We start from the raw sequence: 26,671 nt of genomic DNA on the forward strand, positions 1-26,671 counted from the left end.
AATAACATTTTTTAATTAGTTCTGAATTTCGAATTAAATTTTATCAAAATCGGACGACTATATCATATAGCTGCCATAGGAACAATCGTAAAATCGCTGGGAAAATAATATGAAACAAACTATAACTTCTGTGTTTTTTCACATATAACCTCTGTAACAGCGCCTGAAGCGTTTGTGCGAGCACGTAGTCATACAGTCAGCCTTAAAGTAGGCTCTATAAATTCATAGGTACATATGCACTTAGCTTTGCGTTACCAAATCAGTGGACAACAGCTGCAGTTGCATTAGATCAGCTGGCATAAATCAGCTGTAACAGAGTTGCAATACAAAGCTCGGCTTTCGCACCGCGGCCAACTTTACAGACCCACATCCGAATTCCGGACACGTTCTTTTCTTTTATAGTATTCAAAGCGATCACACGCGTATAATTCGAGTGCGGCACACTAAGTCCGAAAAACCATATAAATAAGTGTTCTGAAAATCGAGTTGAATATTTATGCATGTTGGCGGTTGCCTAGGTAAGCTGAAAAATGATAGCCGAGCTTAAGCGGGTTTCTGACGGCGTTCGTCTCGCAGATTTTCTTCAATCCTAGTGGATTAGCGAGCCGCATCGTTCACCCGCAGCTGCCGCAAGTGCTGGGCAGCACGGGAATCGAGGGACGCGCCCTGAAAAGTCGCCGGAAGATCGACGGATCCCCGTAGTGTCCACGGAAGCACCCCCTGGCAGCCGTGTTAGGAGCCACGCGGCCACCCACCGCGTCCACGGGAGCACCCCCTGGCAGCCTCGTTTGAAGCCACGCGGCCGCCTACTGCGTCCACCGGAGCACCCCCCATAGTCAACCATAATCAAGCACCAGCAGTTTTCCCATCGCGATCTAAGGCCTAGAGCCCCACAGCGTTCATTTAATCTTAGCGGACAGAAAAGCAGCTCCGTTTGTAACCGCTTCAGCGGCTCTCCCTCGGCGGTTTACTGAGCAGCAGCAATTAAATAGGCAACAACCGAGAGCAGCAATAGCTCGATAGAGCAAAATGTAGTCCCTCAGGATTCCAGAAAAATTCGCACAGTGTTTAAATCGGCCAAAATACGAATTTTAGGGTTCGATCACGTGCACATCGGAAATTTTCCAACGGGGTTAGGGAGAGCCGGAAAGTAAATTCGCAGCCGAGGTTTGCCCATCGTCGATACACTAGTGAATGGAGAACAGCCGCGCTGCGACGCTTAATTCCTTGATTCGATTTTTTTATAATTAATATAAGGGCATATAAATTCGCACAGTGTTAGAATTTCCTTAACATTTAACCCCCCAAATAAGTGCTAGATCGGCCAGAGTCACAAAATATGCACAGAATGACGCACTGAGAGAAAAGTTGGAAATTAAATAAAATAATATATTAAGTAAGATAAAATTATTTTTAGAAACAGAAAAGATAGGCGTAGGTAGAACCGAACGAAAGAGAAAAAAAAAAAATATAATCATGTAACGGGTTCGGTTTTAGGAATTATTAGTTAAGAAAATAGTTGGTTGACTAAAACATATGAATGCTCTGTATTTATTTAACCCTTTGCGAACCAGAGTCGCTATTCTTTTACAGTCACCGCTCGGGAGATCGATCTTTCGTCGTGGAGAATACACCAAGTGAGTTAATACAAAATTTTATATTTTTGGTTAATTTATACTCGGCATTCGAATTCAATTTTTAATAAAAAAAATGGTCAAACAAAAGTAAAAGAGAACAAGCACCCCCTCAAAAGCTGATTAAATTGGAGATTTATATGAACATTAGTAGTCCTAAGGCCGAACGCGATTCATTTGTAGAAGTATTGTAAAAAAATATAAATAAATAAATAAGAATAACAATAATAATAATAGTAGAGAAAAAAGAAAAGTAATAAAATTAAGCTGTGAATACACTGAAGAAAAAAAATAAGAACAACCTTTAGAACCAAACCATAGAAGATATTTCCTTTGTAGAGTAAAAACTTATCTATGGAATCAACAATGAAATTTCTCTACATTTTATATATATTAAGACCCCTTATTAAAACTTAAGATTACCTCATATTATCCGAACCTAGTAATTATATCTGTTTATGGAGAACAAACTATTGGATTTTTTTAGGGTAATTAGACATCGATAGTGTACATAGCCTCTTCTTATTCCCTTCGGCTATTGACATTTGCAATTGTATTCCACTTATGTCTGTTCCCAATGGGAAAAAGGGAGTAACCCGCCCTGGCAACATGAGCCTGAAATTTAATTTGGATTATTAAAATGAATTTAAACAAAACCATGGAGTAATTATTTCGCTGAGACTCTGCGGGCGATGATGCGGTCGTAAAGGTATTGAAAAGGGATCACGCGAATCAACAATTGGATACAGTGATCTTAGGTAGGGCGGGCGACAGGCGCAATTACATCGGCGTCTCGATTACCGAATGTTCCTTTTCCTTTTCCCTTCTCTTAGTTGAATCTATCTCTCTACTGGAATTAACTTACATTCTCCCGGTTTCTCCCCATCGTCTACGATCTAATTTCGTATATCGTCGCAAGCACGCTCAATTTCTTGATTAATAATAATAATTGGCAAGTAGCAGATCTGTATTAGCAAGACCTCCACCCCCAACGGGTGTAACTTCTTGCACTCGGTAAGACTCATCGTAAATAGATTCCAGAATTTCCTTTATTTTCCTCATTTTCTTAATACCGTTAGGTCGAATCAGCTGATTTTCACCGTGTAATCTGTTTATGTTTTGGAACGCAAGAGGAGTACAATTTTAGTTGAGCTTATTGACCAGAGCTAAAAACAGGCGGTAAAAAAAATTAGACTCTCCTTTACCTACTTTGATAGAACTAGCGGTTGGACCTTAAATTGTTTGCGGAAAACAGTAAGGAACTTTTGTCGGTCTACTGGCCACGAGCAATTAACCCACGGTCAGTCTAATGCAACTTTTCCGAAAACGGAGAGATTTGGAAAATAAACGACCTGTCTTGCGAGAGTGTCATAACCACTCAAAGTTGAGGAAAGTTGTTAAAATTTTTTTTATTTGCTTTTGCATGAAGTTTTCTTGATTTGAAGAAAGCCGGAATGCAGACAGTGTTTATCGTAAACAGCGTTCTGTCCGGAATAATTCAATAGATTATCTTCAAACTATCTTCAATCATCTTTTACTATCCTACTAAAACTCCTCAAATCTAAATCTCAACGAAGAGAATTTCGGTAAACCTTAAAGATTCATACCTTTCGACACGCTGGACATCTAGCGCAGAGTTCAGTCAGCATCTTTTGATTATTAATCAGTTATCCTTTTCGCTTTAGTTAAAGTACGCGTTCAGCATCAATTTATAGTGTTGTCTTTATTCGATCGTTAGTTGCTCTTTTCTAAAAATGTTGCATTCTCCAGTGGGCGCTTCGGCACCAGTGTGCCCGTTGTGCGAGAGGGAAGTAAGAGGTGCAGCGGACTCGTATATTACTTCATGTCAACACGAGTATCACAAGAAATGTATTGAGAGTCATTTCAAGGGAAGCGAAAACTGTCCCGTTTGCCTAGTGCCTTGTAGGCCAGCTGGGCCACAAACGCGTGCTAAAGGGCTGATCTTGGAAGAGGGTCTGATCCAACCCTCAGCCGCAGAGAAGGCCCGGAGTAGTAAAAGTAAAGAGAGAGAGAGAAGTGAGACAAGCCAACCCCATGTTGAGGGGACGAGTAGTTGGTTACATATGGAGCAGAGATTGCTCACGACTCTTTCAGATAAACTAGTAGAGTTAGTTCAGAGTTCGGTAGGTACATATGCACTTAGCTTTGCGTTACCAAATCAGTGGACAACAGCTGCAGTTGCATTAGATCAGCTGGCATAAATCAGCTGTAACAGAGTTGCAATACAAAGCTCGGCTTTCGCACCGCGGCCAACTTTACAGACCCACATCCGAATTCCGGACACGTTCTTTTCTTTTATAGTATTCAAAGCGATCACACGCGTATAATTCGAGTGCGGCACACTAAGTCCGAAAAACCATATAAATAAGTGTTCTGAAAATCGAGTTGAATATTTATGCATGTTGGCGGTTGCCTAGGTAAGCTGAAAAATGATAGCCGAGCTTAAGCGGGTTTCTGACGGCGTTCGTCTCGCAGATTTTCTTCAATCCTAGTGGATTAGCGAGCCGCATCGTTCACCCGCAGCTGCCGCAAGTGCTGGGCAGCACGGGAATCGAGGGACGCGCCCTGAAAAGTCGCCGGAAGATCGACGGATCCCCGTAGTGTCCACGGAAGCACCCCCTGGCAGCCGTGTTAGGAGCCACGCGGCCACCCACCGCGTCCACGGGAGCACCCCCTGGCAGCCTCGTTTGAAGCCACGCGGCCGCCTACTGCGTCCACCGGAGCACCCCCCATAGTCAACCATAATCAAGCACCAGCAGTTTTCCCATCGCGATCTAAGGCCTAGAGCCCCACAGCGTTCATTTAATCTTAGCGGACAGAAAAGCAGCTCCGTTTGTAACCGCTTCAGCGGCTCTCCCTCGGCGGTTTACTGAGCAGCAGCAATTAAATAGGCAACAACCGAGAGCAGCAATAGCTCGATAGAGCAAAATGTAGTCCCTCAGGATTCCAGAAAAATTCGCACAGTGTTTAAATCGGCCAAAATACGAATTTTAGGGTTCGATCACGTGCACATCGGAAATTTTCCAACGGGGTTAGGGAGAGCCGGAAAGTAAATTCGCAGCCGAGGTTTGCCCATCGTCGATACACTAGTGAATGGAGAACAGCCGCGCTGCGACGCTTAATTCCTTGATTCGATTTTTTTATAATTAATATAAGGGCATATAAATTCGCACAGTGTTAGAATTTCCTTAACATTTAACCCCCCAAATAAGTGCTAGATCGGCCAGAGTCACAAAATATGCACAGAATGACGCACTGAGAGAAAAGTTGGAAATTAAATAAAATAATATATTAAGTAAGATAAAATTATTTTTAGAAACAGAAAAGATAGGCGTAGGTAGAACCGAACGAAAGAGAAAAAAAAAAAATATAATCATGTAACGGGTTCGGTTTTAGGAATTATTAGTTAAGAAAATAGTTGGTTGACTAAAACATATGAATGCTCTGTATTTATTTAACCCTTTGCGAACCAGAGTCGCTATTCTTTTACAGTCACCGCTCGGGAGATCGATCTTTCGTCGTGGAGAATACACCAAGTGAGTTAATACAAAATTTTATATTTTTGGTTAATTTATACTCGGCATTCGAATTCAATTTTTAATAAAAAAAATGGTCAAACAAAAGTAAAAGAGAACAAGCACCCCCTCAAAAGCTGATTAAATTGGAGATTTATATGAACATTAGTAGTCCTAAGGCCGAACGCGATTCATTTGTAGAAGTATTGTAAAAAAATATAAATAAATAAATAAGAATAACAATAATAATAATAGTAGAGAAAAAAGAAAAGTAATAAAATTAAGCTGTGAATACACTGAAGAAAAAAAATAAGAACAACCTTTAGAACCAAACCATAGAAGATATTTCCTTTGTAGAGTAAAAACTTATCTATGGAATCAACAATGAAATTTCTCTACATTTTATATATATTAAGACCCCTTATTAAAACTTAAGATTACCTCATATTATCCGAACCTAGTAATTATATCTGTTTATGGAGAACAAACTATTGGATTTTTTTAGGGTAATTAGACATCGATAGTGTACATAGCCTCTTCTTATTCCCTTCGGCTATTGACATTTGCAATTGTATTCCACTTATGTCTGTTCCCAATGGGAAAAAGGGAGTAACCCGCCCTGGCAACATGAGCCTGAAATTTAATTTGGATTATTAAAATGAATTTAAAGAAAACCATGGAGTAATTATTTCGCTGAGACTCTGCGGGCGATGATGCGGTCGTAAAGGTATTGAAAAGGGATCACGCGAATCAACAATTGGATACAGTGATCTTAGGTAGGGCGGGCGACAGGCGCAATTACATCGGCGTCTCGATTACCGAATGTTCCTTTTCCTTTTCCCTTCTCTTAGTTGAATCTATCTCTCTACTGGAATTAACTTACATTCTCCCGGTTTCTCCCCATCGTCTACGATCTAATTTCGTATATCGTCGCAAGCACGCTCAATTTCTTGATTAATAATAATAATTGGCAAGTAGCAGATCTGTATTAGCAAGACCTCCACCCCCAACGGGTGTAACTTCTTGCACTCGGTAAGACTCATCGTAAATAGATTCCAGAATTTCCTTTATTTTCCTCATTTTCTTAATACCGTTAGGTCGAATCAGCTGATTTTCACCGTGTAATCTGTTTATGTTTTGGAACGCAAGAGGAGTACAATTTTAGTTGAGCTTATTGACCAGAGCTAAAAACAGGCGGTAAAAAAAATTAGACTCTCCTTTACCTACTTTGATAGAACTAGCGGTTGGACCTTAAATTGTTTGCGGAAAACAGTAAGGAACTTTTGTCGGTCTACTGGCCACGAGCAATTAACCCACGGTCAGTCTAATGCAACTTTTCCGAAAACGGAGAGATTTGGAAAATAAACGACCTGTCTTGCGAGAGTGTCATAACCACTCAAAGTTGAGGAAAGTTGTTAAAATTTTTTTTATTTGCTTTTGCATGAAGTTTTCTTGATTTGAAGAAAGCCGGAATGCAGACAGTGTTTATCGTAAACAGCGTTCTGTCCGGAATAATTCAATAGATTATCTTCAAACTATCTTCAATCATCTTTTACTATCCTACTAAAACTCCTCAAATCTAAATCTCAACGAAGAGAATTTCGGTAAACCTTAAAGATTCATACCTTTCGACACGCTGGACATCTAGCGCAGAGTTCAGTCAGCATCTTTTGATTATTAATCAGTTATCCTTTTCGCTTTAGTTAAAGTACGCGTTCAGCATCAATTTATAGTGTTGTCTTTATTCGATCGTTAGTTGCTCTTTTCTAAAAATGTTGCATTCTCCAGTGGGCGCTTCGGCACCAGTGTGCCCGTTGTGCGAGAGGGAAGTAAGAGGTGCAGCGGACTCGTATATTACTTCATGTCAACACGAGTATCACAAGAAATGTATTGAGAGTCATTTCAAGGGAAGCGAAAACTGTCCCGTTTGCCTAGTGCCTTGTAGGCCAGCTGGGCCACAAACGCGTGCTAAAGGGCTGATCTTGGAAGAGGGTCTGATCCAACCCTCAGCCGCAGAGAAGGCCCGGAGTAGTAAAAGTAAAGAGAGAGAGAGAAGTGAGACAAGCCAACCCCATGTTGAGGGGACGAGTAGTTGGTTACATATGGAGCAGAGATTGCTCACGACTCTTTCAGATAAACTAGTAGAGTTAGTTCAGAGTTCGGTAGAAGAAAGTTTTCGACGATTGGCCGTAACCCCAGCAATTGAAAATGATAATAGCGAGATAAGACCTACTTCGCCTTCACGCGCTACGGAAGGTCAAAATAGACCTTACGAGAGGAATTTGAACAATCGAAACGATAACGCAGCAGTAAACAATGCTGGATCACCCATATCTCATAGGAGCATTGGATCTGACTTGAACAACCGGCCGGATAAGGTTGTTCAGATCCTGAATGGGTGGAAGTTAAAGTATTCGGGAGTCGGAGTTTCAGTGGACAACTTTATATATAGAGTTGAGGCACTTACACACCAGACGTTAGAGGGAAACTTCGCAATACTGTGCAGAAATGCCAGCGTTCTTTTCGAAGGTAAAGCCTACGAGTTCTATTGGCGCTACCACAAGTCCGTCAGCAGAGTACAATGGGATATGTTGTGTTTCGCCTTACGTACACAATTTCGGGAGGAAAGGGACGATGTAGATGTTGAAGAGCTCATTAGAAATAGGAAGCAGAAGACCAATGAATCTTTCGACAGCTTTTACGATAGCATATCGGGATTGGTGGATCAATTAGAAGTTCCTTGGCCTGCTCGTAAGCTTGTACGAGTCCTAAAGAATAATTTACGCCCAGAGATTAGGCATGAAATTCTTAACGTAGAGATCAGAACGGTTCAAGAGCTGAGAGAGACCTGTAGAAGACGCGAGGTCTTCTTGGATGAAGTCAAGAAGATACATGGGTATGCAAAAGCCAGCCCATTCAGACGAGAGATCTCAGAAGTAAGTCAAGACCCTAAGGATCGAAGCGAGCAAGAAGCAGAGACAGATTTAGAAATAGAGGCGTTTTCACTTGTGTGTTGGAACTGTTGGAAAGAGGGCCATAGATACCAGGACTGTTTGTCCGAGAGGAGAGTTTTCTGTTATGGCTGTGGAACTCCCAACACATATAAGCCAAGTTGTGCTAAATGTGCAAAAAACTCCAAAGCCGGCACGTCGAGGTCGCCGTTCAGACAGACGCCTTCGAGTGCCTTACGAAATCTAGTGGCAACGGTGGAGTAAGAAGGGCGGTGCTTATAGTCGATAATCCCATTTCTTTAGATGCATTAGTTATTAATAATAGTTCTCTGCTCCATCACAAAATTCAAAAATTAGGAAGAACACAAGCTGTTCACAAAATCAATAATTTACATGACTTACAAAAGCGAAAATCGCGTAGTGCAAGGCGTATGAAAACCTTCTGGCAAACCGTGAAACGTTGCGAACTCGGCCTAGAATACATTTGTGCTAATCCGTATGCAGCTCGAGATCCTCGACCATTTATTCCAGTTCGTCTGTTGGATCGTACTGTGTATGGCTTACTCGATTCAGGGGCGTCTATTAGTTGTGTAGGGGGCAGCTTAGCAGTCGAAGTAGAGGCAGGGAATGTGCCTTTTAGGGCGATGGAAAGGAATGCTGTAACGGCTGATGGAAGTTCTCAGCGTATAATAGGGCGGATCAAGGTTGAGATAGAATACGCCAATGTTAAGAAATGGTTACCTATTTACATTGTGCCTTCGCTGAAACACGACTTATACCTGGGGATAGACTTCTGGAAGCACTACGACCTTCTTCCCAAAAGTTTAGCGATAGAGGAAGTAGAGTTAGCTGGAGTTGAATCCAGTGACAGCAGTAGTGCCGATACCCATGTTTTATCCGAAGACCAGAGAAAAAAACTTTCGGAAGTTATCAATTGTTTTCCATCTTTCACTGAGGAAGGTCTTGGGAAGACTAATTTAATCACACACTCAATAGACGTGGGTAGTGCAAAACCCATAAAACAACGTCATTTTCCGGTTTCGCCGGCCGTAGAAAAGGCTATGTATACCGAAATAGATAGAATGTTACAGTTATGCGTTATAGAGGAGTCGCAAAGTGCTTGGTCTTCGCCAATAGTTATGGTAAACAAGCCTGGAAAAATCCGAATTTGTCTTGACTGCCGAAAGGTAAACAGCTTCACAGAAAAAGACGCTTACCCCTTGCCTCAGATAAACGGGATTTTGAGTCGACTTCCCAAGGCAGAGTTCATTACTAGTTTAGATTTGAAGGATGCCTATTGGCAGGTGCCGTTAGAAGTCAACTCTCGCGACAAAACGGCCTTCACTGTTCCCGGTAGGCCGCTTTACCAATTCAAGGTGATGCCATTCGGCCTTTGCAATGCGACGAGTACCATGTCTAGACTGATGGACAAGGTGGTACCGCCGCATTACCGGAATGAAGTTTTCGTTTATTTAGACGACCTACTGGTGGTTTCGTCAAGTTTCGAGACTCATTTGGAGGTGCTCAGAGAGTTAGCTGTGTGCATCAAAAGAGCAGGCTTAACAATCAACGTTAGCAAAAGCCATTTTTGCAAGAGACGGGTACGGTACTTAGGCCACATCATTGGTGATGGCGGAATACGCACAGATCCGGAGAAAGTGGCGGCTATCACAGATTTTCCGATTCCGAAAACCCTCCGCGGTCTAAGAAGCTTTATGGGACTCTGTGGCTGGTATAGAAAGTTCGTTCCAAATTTTGCAGCTCTATCGGCCCCTTTAACAGACCTGATGACGACGAAGCGTAAATTTAGCTTAACCCCTGATGCAATAAAGGCTTTTCAAGAATTAAAGAAGTGTTTAACAGAAGCGCCTGTATTGTGCAATCCAGATTTTTCAAAGCCTTTCGCGATACATTGTGATGCCAGCAAGAGCGGAGTAGGAGCAGTTTTGGTTCAGGTTTCGGAAGAGGGAGACGAGCGTCCGATTGCTTTCGTGTCGAAAAAGTTGAACAAGGCTCAACGAAACTATACTGTCACGGAACAAGAGTGTTTGGCTGCGATTGTTGCTCTAAGACATTTCCGAGCGTACGTCGAAGGTCACAGCTTCCAAATTGTGACCGACCACGCTTCTCTTAAGTGGCTTATGGCCAATCGCGACTTAAATTCTCGACTGGGTCGATGGGCGATAGCTTTACAACCTTTCAAGTTTCGTATCAATCACCGCAAAGGTTCTTTGAACGTGGTTCCCGATTCACTTTCTAGAGTCAACGAAGACGAGCTTGCTGCTATAGATTTACAAGATGGGCTTCTTGTCGATGTAAACTCTAGTCATTTCAAGTCTGCCGGTTACAAGGAATTAGTCGATAGTGTTAGAGCTAACGAGGCCAATTTCCCTGATTTGAAAGTCGATAGTGGGTATTTATATAGGAAGGCAGAACATCTGACGGGAGAAACCCTTCATGATGAGTATGCATGGAAGCTATGGGTACCCAAAGAAATGATTCCAGAAGTCCTTGTTCGCGCTCATGACAGTCCTTTATGCTCGCACGGCGGGATACATAAGACTATCGAGAGGCTTAGGCGTTACTACTATTGGCCCGGATTAGTAAAAGACGTAAAAGCGTATGTAAATGCTTGCGAAGTGTGCAAATCCACTAAGTCACCGAATTGTTCTCTGCGTCCGCCGTTAGGGAAAGCTCCGGTAACACAACGGTTCTTCCAGCGACTTTTTTTTGATTTCCTCGGGCCCTATCCGCGCTCTCGAAGCGGAAGTATTGGCATTTTTATAGTGCTCGATCACTTCTCGAAATATGTATTCCTGAAACCTGTAAAAAAAATAAATACTGCTGTAGTAGTAAACTATCTCGAGAGTGATCTTTTTATGACATACGGGGTGCCAGAGTCCATTGTTTCAGATAACGGCTCCCAGTTTCGTGCTGAAGGTTTTAAAAAGCTAATGCAACAGTACGGAGTAACGCACGTATTAACAGCTGTGCATGCCCCTCAGGCTAACGCTTCGGAACGCGTTAATCGCTCTGTCATCTCAGGAATCAGGGCTTATGTACGTTCTGACCAAAAGGACTGGGACGAAAATTTGAGTAGGATTAGTTGCGCTTTGCGTTCCTCGATGCATTCCAGTATCGGAACGTCACCTTACTACATGGTCTATGGTCAACATATGGTCACATCGGGTGCAACATATTCTCTGCTTAGAAAGCTTAACTTGCTCGATGATCGTTCCGTAATGTTTAACCGTCCGGACTCTTTCGAGATTGTTCATACTGAAGCTAAGAAACGTATGCAGAAGATGCATGAGGAAAATGAGAAGCGATACAACCTTCGGTCGAAAGTAGTATCTTTCAAAGTCGGTCAAGAGGTGTTTCGACGTAATTTTAAGCAGAGTTGCTTCCAATCTGGATACAATGCCAAGTTTGGCCCTTCATTCGTCAAGGCCCGGGTGCGCAAGAAGTTGGGTAACTGCTATTACGAATTGGAAGATCCACAGGGTCGGTTGTTAGGCACTTATCATGCTAAGGATATCCGACAGTGACCTAGCTTCAGGCGGTATCCATCTAGGGTTGTGAGGAGTTGAATAACTCCCCACAAATGGAAGCAGCAGCAGATGGCCGGCCGCTTACCAGATACGCGGCGAATTCGCGTAGTAACGGCGCGGCGAGGAGAACGAGAGAGTTTGGAGACCAAGGGTGGAAATCGAGAGAGTTTGGAGACCAGCGAAGGAGAGCGAGAGAGTTTGGAGACCAGCGAAGGAGAGCGAGAGAGTTTGGAGACCAGCGAAGGAGAGCGAGAGAGTTTGGAGACCAACGAGGAGAACGAGAGAGATTGGAGACCAAGGATGGAGATCGAGAGAGAATGGAGACTTCGCGGGCAGAGCAAGAGTGCCGTGTGCAAAAGCGGATAACGGAACTTCACCGGACTTTGGACTCTCCCGTGAACTTTGGACCGGTGAAGAAGTGCCACATCTCGGCAGTGGAATGGCACACAGGCCTGCCACAAACATCATGGGAATCAGCAGGACGGCAGCAGTGGGCGGAGCATCGATTGGAAGCGGTACGTGAAGGACAAGTGGGTCAACCAGGAGGCGCGGACTTTGGACCCGGAGTGGAGAGATCCAGCGTGCCGTGCGCAAAAGGGGAATAACGGTTCCCGGAAGCCCTATATAAGGCCGCAGAGCGCTGGCAGCTGGATCAGTCGATCACGAGGAGTCAAACCTTCAAGATCAGTCAAAAGTACCAAGTGAACAACCAGTCAAGCAAGTAATCTACGAGGGAGCTACAACCAAGCGAGTCGTCGGAAGCAGCGCCGTGGGAAGCACACAAGGAGCGAGATCGCCACGTCGAGACGTTCGGGATTGGGACATCAGGAATCTCCGAATTGAGACACAAGTGGCTGAGTTCCGGAAGGCATCACACGGCTAAGTCAAGGCGTTCGTTTTCCAACTTTGTCACGACCACACCCTGGCGAGTCGCCTGGCGGGTCTGTCAGAGACAAGCGGAAGAGTCCTACGACGAGGAACCGTCAGTTTGGGAGGAAAGTTGTCTGAGACCCAGCGTACCTTGCCCGACCAAGCAGGACCTGGCGTGACGGACGAGCGGTAGATCGATTTGCGGTTTCAAGAGGCGAGCGCCTGGAGAGCCCTGCGATTACCGGCGAAGTTCCTGAACAGCAACCGCCCAACTCCCCGAGTGCCAGAACGACAAGCTACCGGTCAGGAGACAACGCAGAAGACATCGGCAGCGACGCCAGCAGACATCTCCGGCAGCCACGTTACCATCGCCGCGCGGAGCTCATTGGGGAGCGCAGGCGCGTCACGGACGTTAAGCAGTAGGGTGAAGTCGGGTGGAACGTTCGTCTGCGCTAGGCGTAAAGCGAAGTTAACTGCTAGGCAGCCTCCTGGCGACAGCCTGGACTGTCAGCGCGATCTGAGCAAGAACCTAGCGGGACCGTCCGGGACAGAGCAAGGGACAGGTATTGCCTCGAAAGGCGTCGGCCTGGAGAGCAAGGCTTGTTCACCCTAGTCTGAGAACGGTGACGCTTCCCTAAGCCCACAAGGCCGAGCTCTTTGCGAGTCTAAGGCGCAACAAGCGACCCCGAGGCAGCGCGTCGGCGAGTGAGCAGAGGCGGCCACTACGAGCGTCCCGAAACCCAGGAGCCAAGCGGAAGCCGAGTCAACGCGTTGACAAGCCAGAAGGAGGAGCACCAGCAGCCGGCGGAGCCAGAGCAAGGAGATACATAAGCCAGCATAGCCACACACCCGCTGTACCAATACCACGAGAATAAATCCCACTGTTGCCATTTGAACCCATTGTTTTCTCACTGATCTACGGGGCAGTCACGTCATATAAATTTGGTGGGACGAACACACAATCTTCTGAGCTAGCCGCACGAATCTCGTAGCGAGCAGACATACAAAATCAGTTCGTTACATCTGGCGCCCAACGTGATTGTCCCAACAGTGAGAACAGCACAGTAAAAATGGGAAAGAAGTGGATTTACCACCTCAAGAAGGAAGACTTCGCCCATGTCGCACAGAGGCTCAATGTCGCCCTGGAGGGCAGGCTAGACGACATGAGGAAGGCACTATCGGAATACTACTCCGAAACAGAGAATGATCCACAACTCGTCGGCATCTGGGCCGAGCTGGAGGCAACATACTACGACAGAGCCGGCCCGAGCATTACGCTAACGAACGCTGAAGGGGACAACTTGGTGGCAAGCCTGAGCATTGACAACATGCAAAAAGAGGCCCACAGGAGAGAATCAAGCCAAGAAAAGAAAGCAGCAGCGCTAACCCCGAGACCAAGCCAGTCGGACTATGCAAAGGTCGCTAAACAGGTCCGTGAATGGTCGTTCAGGTTCGACGGGGCGGAAAAACCATTCGAGTTCCTGGAGCAAGTAGAATGGTCCGCCAACACGTACGGTTTGGAGCTCGATATGATCCCTCGAGCGATGCCAGAGTTGCTAAAAGGAAGGGCTTTGAAATGGTTCATCGCCAACAATAAGCAGTGGAGAACTTGGGCAGAATTCATTGAAAGTTTCCACACATATTTCCTGCCAAGAGATTTCTTCACCAGGCTGGCGGACCAGGTCCGGCAAAGGAAGCAAGGCTTCAGCGAGTCGTTCAAGGACTACATGATCGACATGCAGACGATGGTGAGGCCACTTAATTACTCCGCTAAAGAGACCCTAAGGATCATCAAGGAAAACTGCACCCCTAGTCTAAGGATCTTCCTAAGGGCATACAAAGTGTCGGACCTGGAGACGCTGATGATATTAGCAGACGAGTACGAAGAACTTGAAAAGGAACGGGAAGTTTTCGCACAGGAGAACAAGTTCTCAAGGAAAAAGTCGGCGTCACCAACACAGGTGACATGCAGAAGATGCGAGGAGGCAGATAACCAGGACATACGAGGAAACGACCAATGGTCACCACCACACCAAGCCAGACGACAGCAGGCAACAGACGCACCACGCGGAGGTCATGGCACACCACCCCCACAGCAACAGAGACATCCAAACAACACCTTGTGGAGGCCGCCAAGCAACACACAGAGGCCACAAGATGCCACCCATATCACAGACCCGCAGGAGGCCTGTCGGAAATGCGGTGGGAACGGACACTGGGCTAGAGGATGTCGTAACCAGCGGCTGCTGTTTTGCTGGATATGCGGCAAGGTGGGTGTTAGGAGCGTTGATTGCTGCCAACGATCGGGAAATGGCCAGCGATCTCAGCCGCAGAGAGGCGAGCGGGGATCGCACAATGCCACCTCTCCAAACTAACGGGCGAGCTAATCGAGGAGGAGCAGCAGTTGTCCGCAGCTGTGATGATTGGTGGGAAAAGCTACAAAGCCACAATCGACACCGGAGCAACGGCAAGCTTCGTTAGCGAAGAATTGGCGGACAATATTGCTGCTCTAGGAAAGATTACCAGGACGAGACGGCAAGTTAGGTTGGCAGATGGAAGGTGCGGCGGAATTAATGCGCAGCTCGAGGTGGAGGTCAAATTCGGCAACAAACAAGTGACCATGAGCCTGTTGATTTTACCCGGGATAGTGGATTCATTAGTGTTAGGATGGAACTTCCTGAAACAAGTCGGAACCGAGATAAGGTGTGCTGGACACGAAATAATAATACCAGCCAGGAACCGACACAATGGATGGCTCGAGGAAAAGCTATCAGTAGCAGTCGTTCAACAAGTAAACGAGTTGGACGATACTACAGCGTTCCTTGAAACAGAGCTGGCAGACTTCAGCACAATGTCGGGAACATCGAATATGGCAGAACACCAGATCAAAATGAAGGACGACAAGCCAATCAAGCAGAGATACTACCCAAAGAACCCAAAAATTCAAGGGGAAATCAACGCAAAGGTGGACGAGCTTCTCCAAATGGGGTTCATAGAGCATTCAAAGAGCCCATACAGCTCCCCCATCGTGATGGTGAAAAAGAAGACAGGCAAGTGGAGACTGTGTGTCGACTTCAGGCAGATCAACGCGAAGTCAGTGAAGGATGCCTACCCAATGCCCCGCATAAACTACATCCTAGATCAACTAAGAGAAGCGCGGTACATCAGCAGTTTGGACCTGAAGGATGGATACTGGCAGATCCCACTGGAAGAAAGTAGCAGGCAATATACAGCATTTACGGTACCAGGCAAAGGTCTGTTTCAGTGGAGAGTAATGCCGTTCGGACTTCACTCGGCGTCGGCAACGTTTCAGCGAGGGTTGGACCAAGTAATTGGCCCCGAGATGTCACCTCACGCATTCGCGTACCAGGATGACATAATAGTGATCGGTGGCACGCTAGAAGAACACAAAAGAAACCTGAGGGAAGTGTTCCGGCGTCTAAAGGAGGCAAATCTGAGGCTGAATCCAGAAAAATGCCAATTCTTCAAAAAGGAGCTGCTGTATCTGGGACATCGAGTGACTAGCGAGGGAATAGGAACAGATCCAGATAAAGTAGCCGCCATCGCCGAACTAGAACCGCCATCGACTATCAAAGAGCTCCGGCAATACCTAGGAGTAGCGTCGTGGTACCGCCGGTTTGTACCAGATTTTTCCAGAATCGTCAAACCCCTGAACGACCTGCTGCGCAAAGGCAGTAAGTGGGAGTGGACACCAGAGCACCAGATGGCGTTTGAGGAGGTTAAGGCAAGACTCGTGGCAGATCCAGTGCTAGCATGCCCGGACTTCAGTAGAACTTTCATCCTGCAAACAGACGCCAGCGACTACGGCATCGGAGCGATACTGACCCAGGACACCGAAAAGGGCGAAAGAGTAATCTCCTACTCGAGCCGAACACTGAACGGCGCGGAAAAGAACTACTCGACAACGGAGAAGGAGTGCTTGGCGATCGTCTGGGCGATCCGGAAGCTCAGGCCATATCTGGAAGGTTACCACTTTAAGGTAGTAACCGACCACATGGCCCTGAAGTGGCTCAACAGCATCGAAAGCCCTTCAGGAAGGATCGCCAGATGGGCCCTGGAGCTACAACAGTACGGCTTTGAGATAGCGTACAGAAAGGGCCAGCTAAACGTGGTGGCCGACGCATTATCAAGACAACCACTACCAGAGACGCTACGAGGAGTAAAAGAGGCATCGGCAACAATAACCTCAGGAGAGTGCTGCTGGATCAAGGACATGGGCGAAAAGATAAGGACCCAACCGCAGAAGTACCCGGACTATGTTATGGATGGTGAGACACTGTACAGAAACATACCTCACCGAGCTGGCAGTGAAGACGTCGCGTCATGGAAGATGTGCGTCCCGAAGTCGCTACGAGAAACAGTGTTGAGGGAAAACCACGACGCACCGTCCGCGGGACACGTAGGAAGCCGAAGGACAATCGCACGGTTGGCAGCCCGATACTACTGGCCAGGCATGCATAGAGACGCCCGAGCCCACGTACGAAAATGCGAGATTTGCATGCGGTTTAAGCCCAATCAGATGCAGGCGGCCGGGAAGATGTTGACCCAAGTGCCGGAGGAACCATGGGCCACGGTATGTGCAGACTTCGTGGGACCCCTACCAAGATCTAAGCACGGGAACCAAATGCTGCTGGTCATGATTGACAGGTTTTCGAAATGGACGGAACTGGTGCCCCTACGCAGTGCGACAGCAGAGTCGCTCAAGAAGGCGTTTAGGGAGCGCATAATCGCAAGGTACGGGGTCCCGAAGGTGGTCATAACGGACAATGGAGTACAGTTTGCAAGCCGCATATTTAAAAATTTCCTGGCTGAGATGGGTATCAGACAACAGTTCACCGCACCATACACACCACAAGAAAATCCGACCGAACGAGCAAACAGAACGGTCAAGACCATGATTGCGCAGTTCGCAGGGCAGGACCAGAGAAACTGGGACGAGAAGTGGCCGGAGATTATGCTAGCAGTGAACACGAGCACATCGGAATCCACCGGCCATACACCGGCGTTTCTTACCCAGGGAAGGGAACCACGTCTACCCAGCAGCCTATACGATAAGGAAACCCTAGGAACTGGACGAGCTACGGAGACCCCTGAGGAAAATGCCAACAAACTAAGAGAGGTATTCGAGATCGTGCGGCGAAATATGGAAAAGGCGTCCCAGGACCAAGCCAGACACTATAATCTGAGAAGAAGGCAATGGTCACCAGCGGTGGGCGACATAGTGTGGGCCAAGGAACATCACCTGTCCAAAGCGGCTGAAGGATTCGCTGCAAAACTAGCCCCGAGGTACGATGGCCCTTACCAGGTGGTGGATTTCGTCTCTCCAGTGATCTGTAAAATTCGCCACACACAGTCAAAGAAAGAAAGGACAGTTCACGTTGGCGAGCTCAAGCAACAACAAAACGAGCAGACAGCAGAAACGTCAGGTACTAGGCGACAGGATTAGGCGTCAGGCCGAAGCGAGAGTCATCAATACGCCACACGGAAAGGACAATCAGCATAGCACAAGGACATGGATTAGGATGTCACGTTGATCCAGACTGCGAGGCTACAGGATTATGCGTCAGGCCTAAGCGAGAGTCATCCACAAGCCACGCAGAAAGATCAACCATAAGGATGGGTCACAAGGACATGGATAAGGAATTCACATTGATCCAGTCTGCGAGGCCACAGGATTATGCGTCAGGCCTAAGCGAGAGTCATCCACACGCCACGCAGAAAGGACAATTACAAGGATAGGTCACAAGACCGTGGATAAGGATGGATGGTGATCCCGACCGCAAGGCAACAGGATTTAGCGTCGGGCAGTTGCCAGAGTCATCCGAGATTACGCCAGGCGGAAAGGACACTTACGAGGACGACACAAAGACACGAGTAACGATAAGGGATCCACCCGCAAGGCAACAGGTTTAAGCGTCGGGCGCGAGCCAGAGTCAACCGATTACGCGACGTAGAAGAGAGTATGCGCGGAGGGAGACAAGCAAAACAAGGCGAGCAGTCCAGACATACACCGTAGCATCCGGAGATTCTATACGGAGCACCGGACGAGCTCGTCAAGTTGTTACCCGAGGAAAGGGGGAGGACGGTGCAGAATCAGATCTACACCGTATCCAGTTGGTCACAAGAGATAGGAACACGCATCGCACCAACAGTTAACAGAAAAAAAACACACGAACAAACCCTGAAAGGAAAGAAAAGTAAATGCCGGTTCAACCAAATGTGCAACTCACCACGGGCAGAAAAGCTCTGCTGCAAACGAAGCCCAAACGTTATTCAAGGCCGCTGGGGCCATTGTACTGGAGGTTGAGGGCAACAACGGCATAGGCTGGAAGGAGCTGAGAAGAGCAAATGGAAAAGACAGAATCAGCCAGAAGCTGTGCGGGCAGATCAAAAGTTGCAAAATCACCACGAGCCAGGGAAGGGGGCGCCTCGATAGGCGGTCGATTGGCATTAGATGGAAGTGCGATCGATGGGTACACGTCAAATGGTAATATCGGCCCAAGGTGAAAATATCGCAACGAGCAGGTGGCAACGCCGCACCGTCGATATCGATAACGCACATCGATCACGCACGAATGGTGTGACCAGGCGGAGGAAGCGAATAGAAGGAGTAGAACGCAGCAATGAGCAGCGAGCTGGGGATCGATAGCCCAGGAGTATCGATGTCCCAGTGGGAACACAGGAAATATCGGCGCGGGAGATTTAAAGTTGCTACGAGGAGGATGACCCCCGCTGTAGAAACTCATGGGAGTTAAGAGCGTCGAGGGAGCATCGAGGGAGCAACGAGGGAGCGCCGTGGGAATCACAAGGACTCAAAGGCTAGGATAAGCAAGGAAACGCCGGAGAGTAGGAACCAGTCTTAAATGTTTCCCGAAGTAAGGGGGGAATGTGAGGAGTTGAATAACTCCCCACAAATGGAAGCAGCAGCAGATGGCCGGCCGCTTACCAGATACGCGGCGAATTCGCGTAGTAACGGCGCGGCGAGGAGAACGAGAGAGTTTGGAGACCAAGGGTGGAAATCGAGAGAGTTTGGAGACCAGCGAAGGAGAGCGAGAGAGTTTGGAGACCAGCGAAGGAGAGCGAGAGAGTTTGGAGACCAGCGAAGGAGAGCGAGAGAGTTTGGAGACCAACGAGGAGAACGAGAGAGATTGGAGACCAAGGATGGAGATCGAGAGAGAATGGAGACTTCGCGGGCAGAGCAAGAGTGCCGTGTGCAAAAGCGGATAACGGAACTTCACCGGACTTTGGACTCTCCCGTGAACTTTGGACCGGTGAAGAAGTGCCACATCTCGGCAGTGGAATGGCACACAGGCCTGCCACAAACATCATGGGAATCAGCAGGACGGCAGCAGTGGGCGGAGCATCGATTGGAAGCGGTACGTGAAGGACAAGTGGGTCAACCAGGAGGCGCGGACTTTGGACCCGGAGTGGAGAGATCCAGCGTGCCGTGCGCAAAAGGGGAATAACGGTTCAGTCAAGCAAGTAATCTACGAGGGAGCTACAACCAAGCGAGTCGTCGGAAGCAGCGCCGTGGGAAGCACACAAGGAGCGAGATCGCCACGTCGAGACGTTCGGGATTGGGACATCAGGAATCTCCGAATTGAGACACAAGTGGCTGAGTTCCGGAAGGCATCACACGGCTAAGTCAAGGCGTTCGTTTTCCAACTTTGTCACGACCACACCCTGGCGAGTCGCCTGGCGGGTCTGTCAGAGACAAGCGGAAGAGTCCTACGACGAGGAACCGTCAGTTTATGAGGAAAGTTGTCTGAGACCCAGCGTACCTTGCCCGACCAAGCAGGACCTGGCGTGACGGACGAGCGGTAGATCGATTTGCGGTTTCAAGAGGCGAGCGCCTGGAGAGCCCTGCGATTACCGGCGAAGTTCCTGAACAGCAACCGCCCAACTCCCCGAGTGCCAGAACGACAAGCTACCGGTCAGGAGACAACGCAGAAGACATCGGCAGCGACGCCAGCAGACATCTCCGGCAGCCACGTTACCATCGCCGCGCGGAGCTCATTGGGGAGCGCAGGCGCGTCACGGACGTTAAGCAGTAGGGTGAAGTCGGGTGGAACGTTCGTCTGCGCTAGGCGTAAAGCGAAGTTAACTGCTAGGCAGCCTCCTGGCGACAGCCTGGACTGTCAGCGCGATCTGAGCAAGAACCTAGCGGGACCGTCCGGGACAGAGCAAGGGACAGGTATTGCCTCGAAAGGCGTCGGCCTGGAGAGCAAGGCTTGTTCACCCTAGTCTGAGAACGGTGACGCTTCCCTAAGCCCACAAGGCCGAGCTCTTTGCGAGTCTAAGGCGCAACAAGCGACCCCGAGGCAGCGCGTCGGCGAGTGAGCAGAGGCGGCCACTACGAGCGTCCCGAGACCCAGGAGCCAAGCGGAAGCCGAGTCAACGCGTTGACAAGCCAGAAGGAGGAGCACCAGCAGCCGGCGGAGCCAGAGCAAGGAGATACATAAGCCAGCATAGCCACACACCCGCTGTACCAATACCACGAGAATAAATCCCACTGTTGCCATTTGAACCCATTGTTTTCTCACTGATCTACGGGGCAGTCACGTCATATAAATTTGGTGGGACGAACACACAATCTTCTGAGCTAGCCGCACGAATCTCGTAGCGAGCAGACATACAAAATCAGTTCGTTACAGGGTATCTGGTGCAAATACCCTAGCTGGATTTTGGTGGGGGGTTTTTTGTAACAGCGCCTGAAGCGTTTGTGCGAGCACGTAGTCATACAGTCAGCCTTAAAGTAGGCTCTATAAATTCATAGGTACATATGCACTTAGCTTTGCGTTACCAAATCAGTGGACCACAGCTGCAGTTGCATTAGATCAGCTGGCATAAATCAGCTGTAACAGAGTTGCAATACAAAGCTCGGCTTTCGCATCGCGGCCAACTTTACAGACCCACATCCGAATTCCGGACACGTTCTTTTCTTTTATAGTATTCAAAGCGATCACACGCGTATAATTCGAGTGCGGCACACTAAGTCCGAAAAACCATATAAATAAGTGTTCTGAAAATCGAGTTGAATATTTATGCATGTTGGCGGTTGCCTAGGTAAGCTGAAAAATGATAGCCGAGCTTAAGCGGGTTTCTGACGGCGTTCGTCTCGCAGATTTTCTTCAATCCTAGTGGATTAGCGAGCCGCATCGTTCACCCGCAGCTGCCGCAAGTGCTGGGCAGCACGGGAATCGAGGGACGCGCCCTGAAAAGTCGCCGGAAGATCGACGGATCCCCGTAGTGTCCACGGAAGCACCCCCTGGCATCCGTGTTAGGAGCCACGCGGCCACCCACCGCGTCCACGGGAGCACCCCCTGGCAGCCTCGTTTGAAGCCACGCGGCCGCCTACTGCGTCCACCGGAGCACCCCCCATAGTCAACCATAATCAAGCACCAGCAGTTTTCCCATCGCGATCTAAGGCCTAGAGCCCCACAGCGTTCATTTAATCTTAGCGGACAGAAAAGCAGCTCCGTTTGTAACCGCTTCAGCGGCTCTCCCTCGGCGGTTTACTGAGCAGCAGCAATTAAATAGGCAACAACCGAGAGCAGCAATAGCTCGATAGAGCAAAATGTAGTCCCTCAGGATTCCAGAAAAATTCGCACAGTGTTTAAATCGGCCAAAATACGAATTTTAGGGTTCGATCACGTGCACATCGGAAATTTTCCAACGGGGTTAGGGAGAGCCGGAAAGTAAATTCGCAGCCGAGGTTTGCCCATCGTCGATACACTAGTGAATGGAGAACAGCCGCGCTGCGACGCTTAATTCCTTGATTCGATTTTTTTATAATTAATATAAGGGCATATAAATTCGCACAGTGTTAGAATTTCCTTAACATTTAACCCCCCAAATAAGTGCTAGATCGGCCAGAGTCACAAAATATGCACAGAATGACGCACTGAGAGAAAAGTTGGAAATTAAATAAAATAATATATTAAGTAAGATAAAATTATTTTTAGAAACAGAAAAGATAGGCGTAGGTAGAACCGAACGAAAGAGAAAAAAAAAAAATATAATCATGTAACGGGTTCGGTTTTAGGAATTATTAGTTAAGAAAATAGTTGGTTGACTAAAACATATGAATGCTCTGTATTTATTTAACCCTTTGCGAACCAGAGTCGCTATTCTTTTACAGTCACCGCTCGGGAGATCGATCTTTCGTCGTGGAGAATACACCAAGTGAGTTAATACAAAATTTTATATTTTTGGTTAATTTATACTCGGCATTCGAATTCAATTTTTAATAAAAAAAATGGTCAAACAAAAGTAAAAGAGAACAAGCACCCCCTCAAAAGCTGATTAAATTGGAGATTTATATGAACATTAGTAGTCCTAAGGCCGAACGCGATTCATTTGTAGAAGTATTGTAAAAAAATATAAATAAATAAATAAGAATAACAATAATAATAATAGTAGAGAAAAAAGAAAAGTAATAAAATTAAGCTGTGAATACACTGAAGAAAAAAAATAAGAACAACCTTTAGAACCAAACCATAGAAGATATTTCCTTTGTAGAGTAAAAACTTATCTATGGAATCAACAATGAAATTTCTCTACATTTTATATATATTAAGACCCCTTATTAAAACTTAAGATTACCTCATATTATCCGAACCTAGTAATTATATCTGTTTATGGAGAACAAACTATTGGATTTTTTTAGGGTAATTAGACATCGATAGTGTACATAGCCTCTTCTTATTCCCTTCGGCTATTGACATTTGCAATTGTATTCCACTTATGTCTGTTCCCAATGGGAAAAAGGGAGTAACCCGCCCTGGCAACATGAGCCTGAAATTTAATTTGGATTATTAAAATGAATTTAAACAAAACCATGGAGTAATTATTTCGCTGAGACTCTGCGGGCGATGATGCGGTCGTAAAGGTATTGAAAAGGGATCACGCGAATCAACAATTGGATACAGTGATCTTAGGTAGGGCGGGCGACAGGCGCAATTACATCGGCGTCTCGTTTACCGAATGTTCCTTTTCCTTTTCCCTTCTCTTAGTTGAATCTATCTCTCTACTGGAATTAACTTACATTCTCCCGGTTTCTCCCCATCGTCTACGATCTAATTTCGTATAACGTCGCAAGCACGCTCAATTTCTTGATTAATAATAATAGGCAAGTAGCAGATCTGTATTAGCAAGACCTCCACCCCCAAAGCCGACAAGCTAGAGCCGGATACTATAGCGTGCCCCGCGAGGACAGATCTGTGTACAATACTGTGCTACATAAGGTTGCACGTTACACCTCCTACGCTTGTAAATAACATTTTTTAATTCATTCTGAATTTCGAATTTAATTTTATCAAAATCGGACGACTATATCATATAGCTGCCAAAGGAACGATCGTAAAATTGGAAATACAATTTTTAATTAGCTCTGAATTTTTTTTTAATTTAATTTTATAAAAATCGGACGACTATATCATATAGCTTCCATAGGGACGATCGGAAAATTGGTGAGAAAATAATATGAAACAAATTATAGCTTCGGTGTTTTTTATACCCTTGCAGAGGGTATAATGATTTCAGTCAGAAGTTTGCCACGCAGTGAAGGAGACGTTTCCGACCCCATAAAGTATATATATTCTTGATCAGCATCACTAGACGAGTCGATCTAGCCATGTCCGTCTGTCCGTCTGTCCGTCCGTTTCTACGCAAACTAGTCTCTCAGTTTTAAAGCTATCGTGCTGAAACTTTCCCAAAAGTCTTATATATTTTGCAGGTAGTATATAAGTCGGAACCAGCCGGATCGGACAACTATATCTTATAGCTCCCATAGGAATAATCGGAAAAAAAATGTTAAAAAATTATATCTTTGGTGTTTTTTAACATATTACCTCCTTCCCTTGGAAGTAACATTTTTTAATTAGTCTTGAATTTCGAATTAAATTTTATCAAAATCGGAAGACTATATCATATAGCTGTCATAGGAACGATCGTAAAATTGGTGGGACAATAATATGAAACAAATTATAGCTTCGGTGTTCCTTAACATAAAACCTCCTACGCTTGGAAATAACATTTTTTAATTAGTTCTGAATTTCAAATTTAATTTTATCAAAATCGGACGACTATATCATATAGCTGCCATAGGAACGATCGTAAAATCGATGGGAAAATAATATGAAACAAATTATAACTTCTGTGTTTTTTCACATATAACCTCCTACGCTTGTAAATAACATTTTTTAATTCTTTCTGAATTTCGAATTTAATTTTATCAAAATCGGACGACTATATCATATAGCTGCCAAAGGAACGATCGTAGAATTGAAAATAAAATTTTTAATTAGCTCTGAATTTTTTTTGAATTTAATTTTATCAAAATCGGACGACTATATCATATAGCTGCCATAGGGACGATCGGAAAATTGGTGGGAAAATAATATGAAACAAATTATAGCTTCGGTGTTCCTTAACATATAACCTCCTACGCTTGGAAATAACATTTTTTAATTAGGGTTGAATTTCGAATTAAATTTTATCAAAATCGGAAGACTATATCATATAGCTGCCATAGGAACGATCGTATAATTGGTGGGAAAATAATATGAAACAAATTATAGCTTCGGTGTTCCTTAACATATAACCTCCTACGCTTGGAAATAACATTTTTTAATTAGTTCTGAATTTCAAATTTAACTTTATCGAAATCGGACGACTATATCATATAGCTGCCATAGGAACGATCGTAAAATTGGTGGGAAAATAATATAAAACAAGATATAGCTTCGGTGTTCCTTAACATATAACCTCCTACGCTTGGAAATAACACTTTTTAATTAGTTCTGAATTTCGAATTAAATTTTATTAAAATCGGACGACTTTATCATAAAGCTGCCATAGGAACGATCGTAAAATCGGTGGGAAAATAATATAAAACAAATTATAACTTCTGTGTTTTTTCACATATAACCTCTTACGCTTGTAAATAACATTTTTTAATTCATTCTGAATTTCGAATTTAATTTTATCAAAATCGGACGACTATATCATATAGCTGCCAAAGGAACGATCGTAAAATTAGAAATATAATTTTTAATTAGCTCTGAATTTTTTTTTAATTTAATTTCATCAAAATCGGAAGACTATATCATATAGCTGCCATAGGGACAATCGGAAAATTGGTGGGAAAATAATATGAAACAAATTATAGCTTCGGTTTTCCTTAACATATAACCTCCTACGCTTGGAAATAACATTTTTTAATTAGTTCTGAATTTCGAATTAAATTTTATCAAAATCGGACGACTATATCATATAGCTGCCATAGGAACGATCGTAAAATCGCTGGGAAAATAATATGAAACAAATTATAACTTCTGTGTTTTTTCACATATAACCTCCTACGCTTGTAAATAACATTTTTTAATTCATTCTGAATTTCGAATTTAATTTTATCAAAATCGGACGACTATATCATATAGCTGCCAAAGGAACGATCGTAAAATTGGAAATACAATTTTTAATTAGCTCTGAATTTTTTTTTAATTTAATTTTATAAAAATCGGACGACTATATCATATAGCTTCCATAGGGACGATCGGAAAATTGGTGAGAAAATAATATGAAACAAATTATAGCTTCGGTGTTTTTTATACCCTTGCAGAGGGTATAATGATTTCAGTCAGAAGTTTGCCACGCAGTGAAGGAGACGTTTCCGACCCCATAAAGTATATATATTCTTGATCAGCATCACTAGACGAGTCGATCTAGCCATGTCCGTCTGTCCGTCTGTCCGTCCGTTTCTACGCAAACTAGTCTCTCAGTTTTAAAGCTATCGTGCTGAAACTTTCCCAAAAGTCTTATATATTTTGCAGGTAGTATATAAGTCGGAACCAGCCGGATCGGACAACTATATCTTATAGCTCCCATAGGAATAATCGGAAAAAAAATGTTAAAAAATTATATCTTTGGTGTTTTTTAACATATTACCTCCTTCCCTTGGAAGTAACATTTTTTAATTAGTCTTGAATTTCGAATTAAATTTTATCAAAATCGGAAGACTATATCATATAGCTGTCATAGGAACGATCGTAAAATTGGTGGGACAATAATATGAAACAAATTATAGCTTCGGTGTTCCTTAACAT

The sequence above is a fragment of the Drosophila subpulchrella genome, unplaced genomic scaffold, assembly GCF_014743375.2.
Source record: "Drosophila subpulchrella strain 33 F10 #4 breed RU33 unplaced genomic scaffold, RU_Dsub_v1.1 Primary Assembly Seq55, whole genome shotgun sequence".
NCBI lineage: Eukaryota > Metazoa > Arthropoda > Insecta > Diptera > Drosophilidae > Drosophila > Drosophila subpulchrella.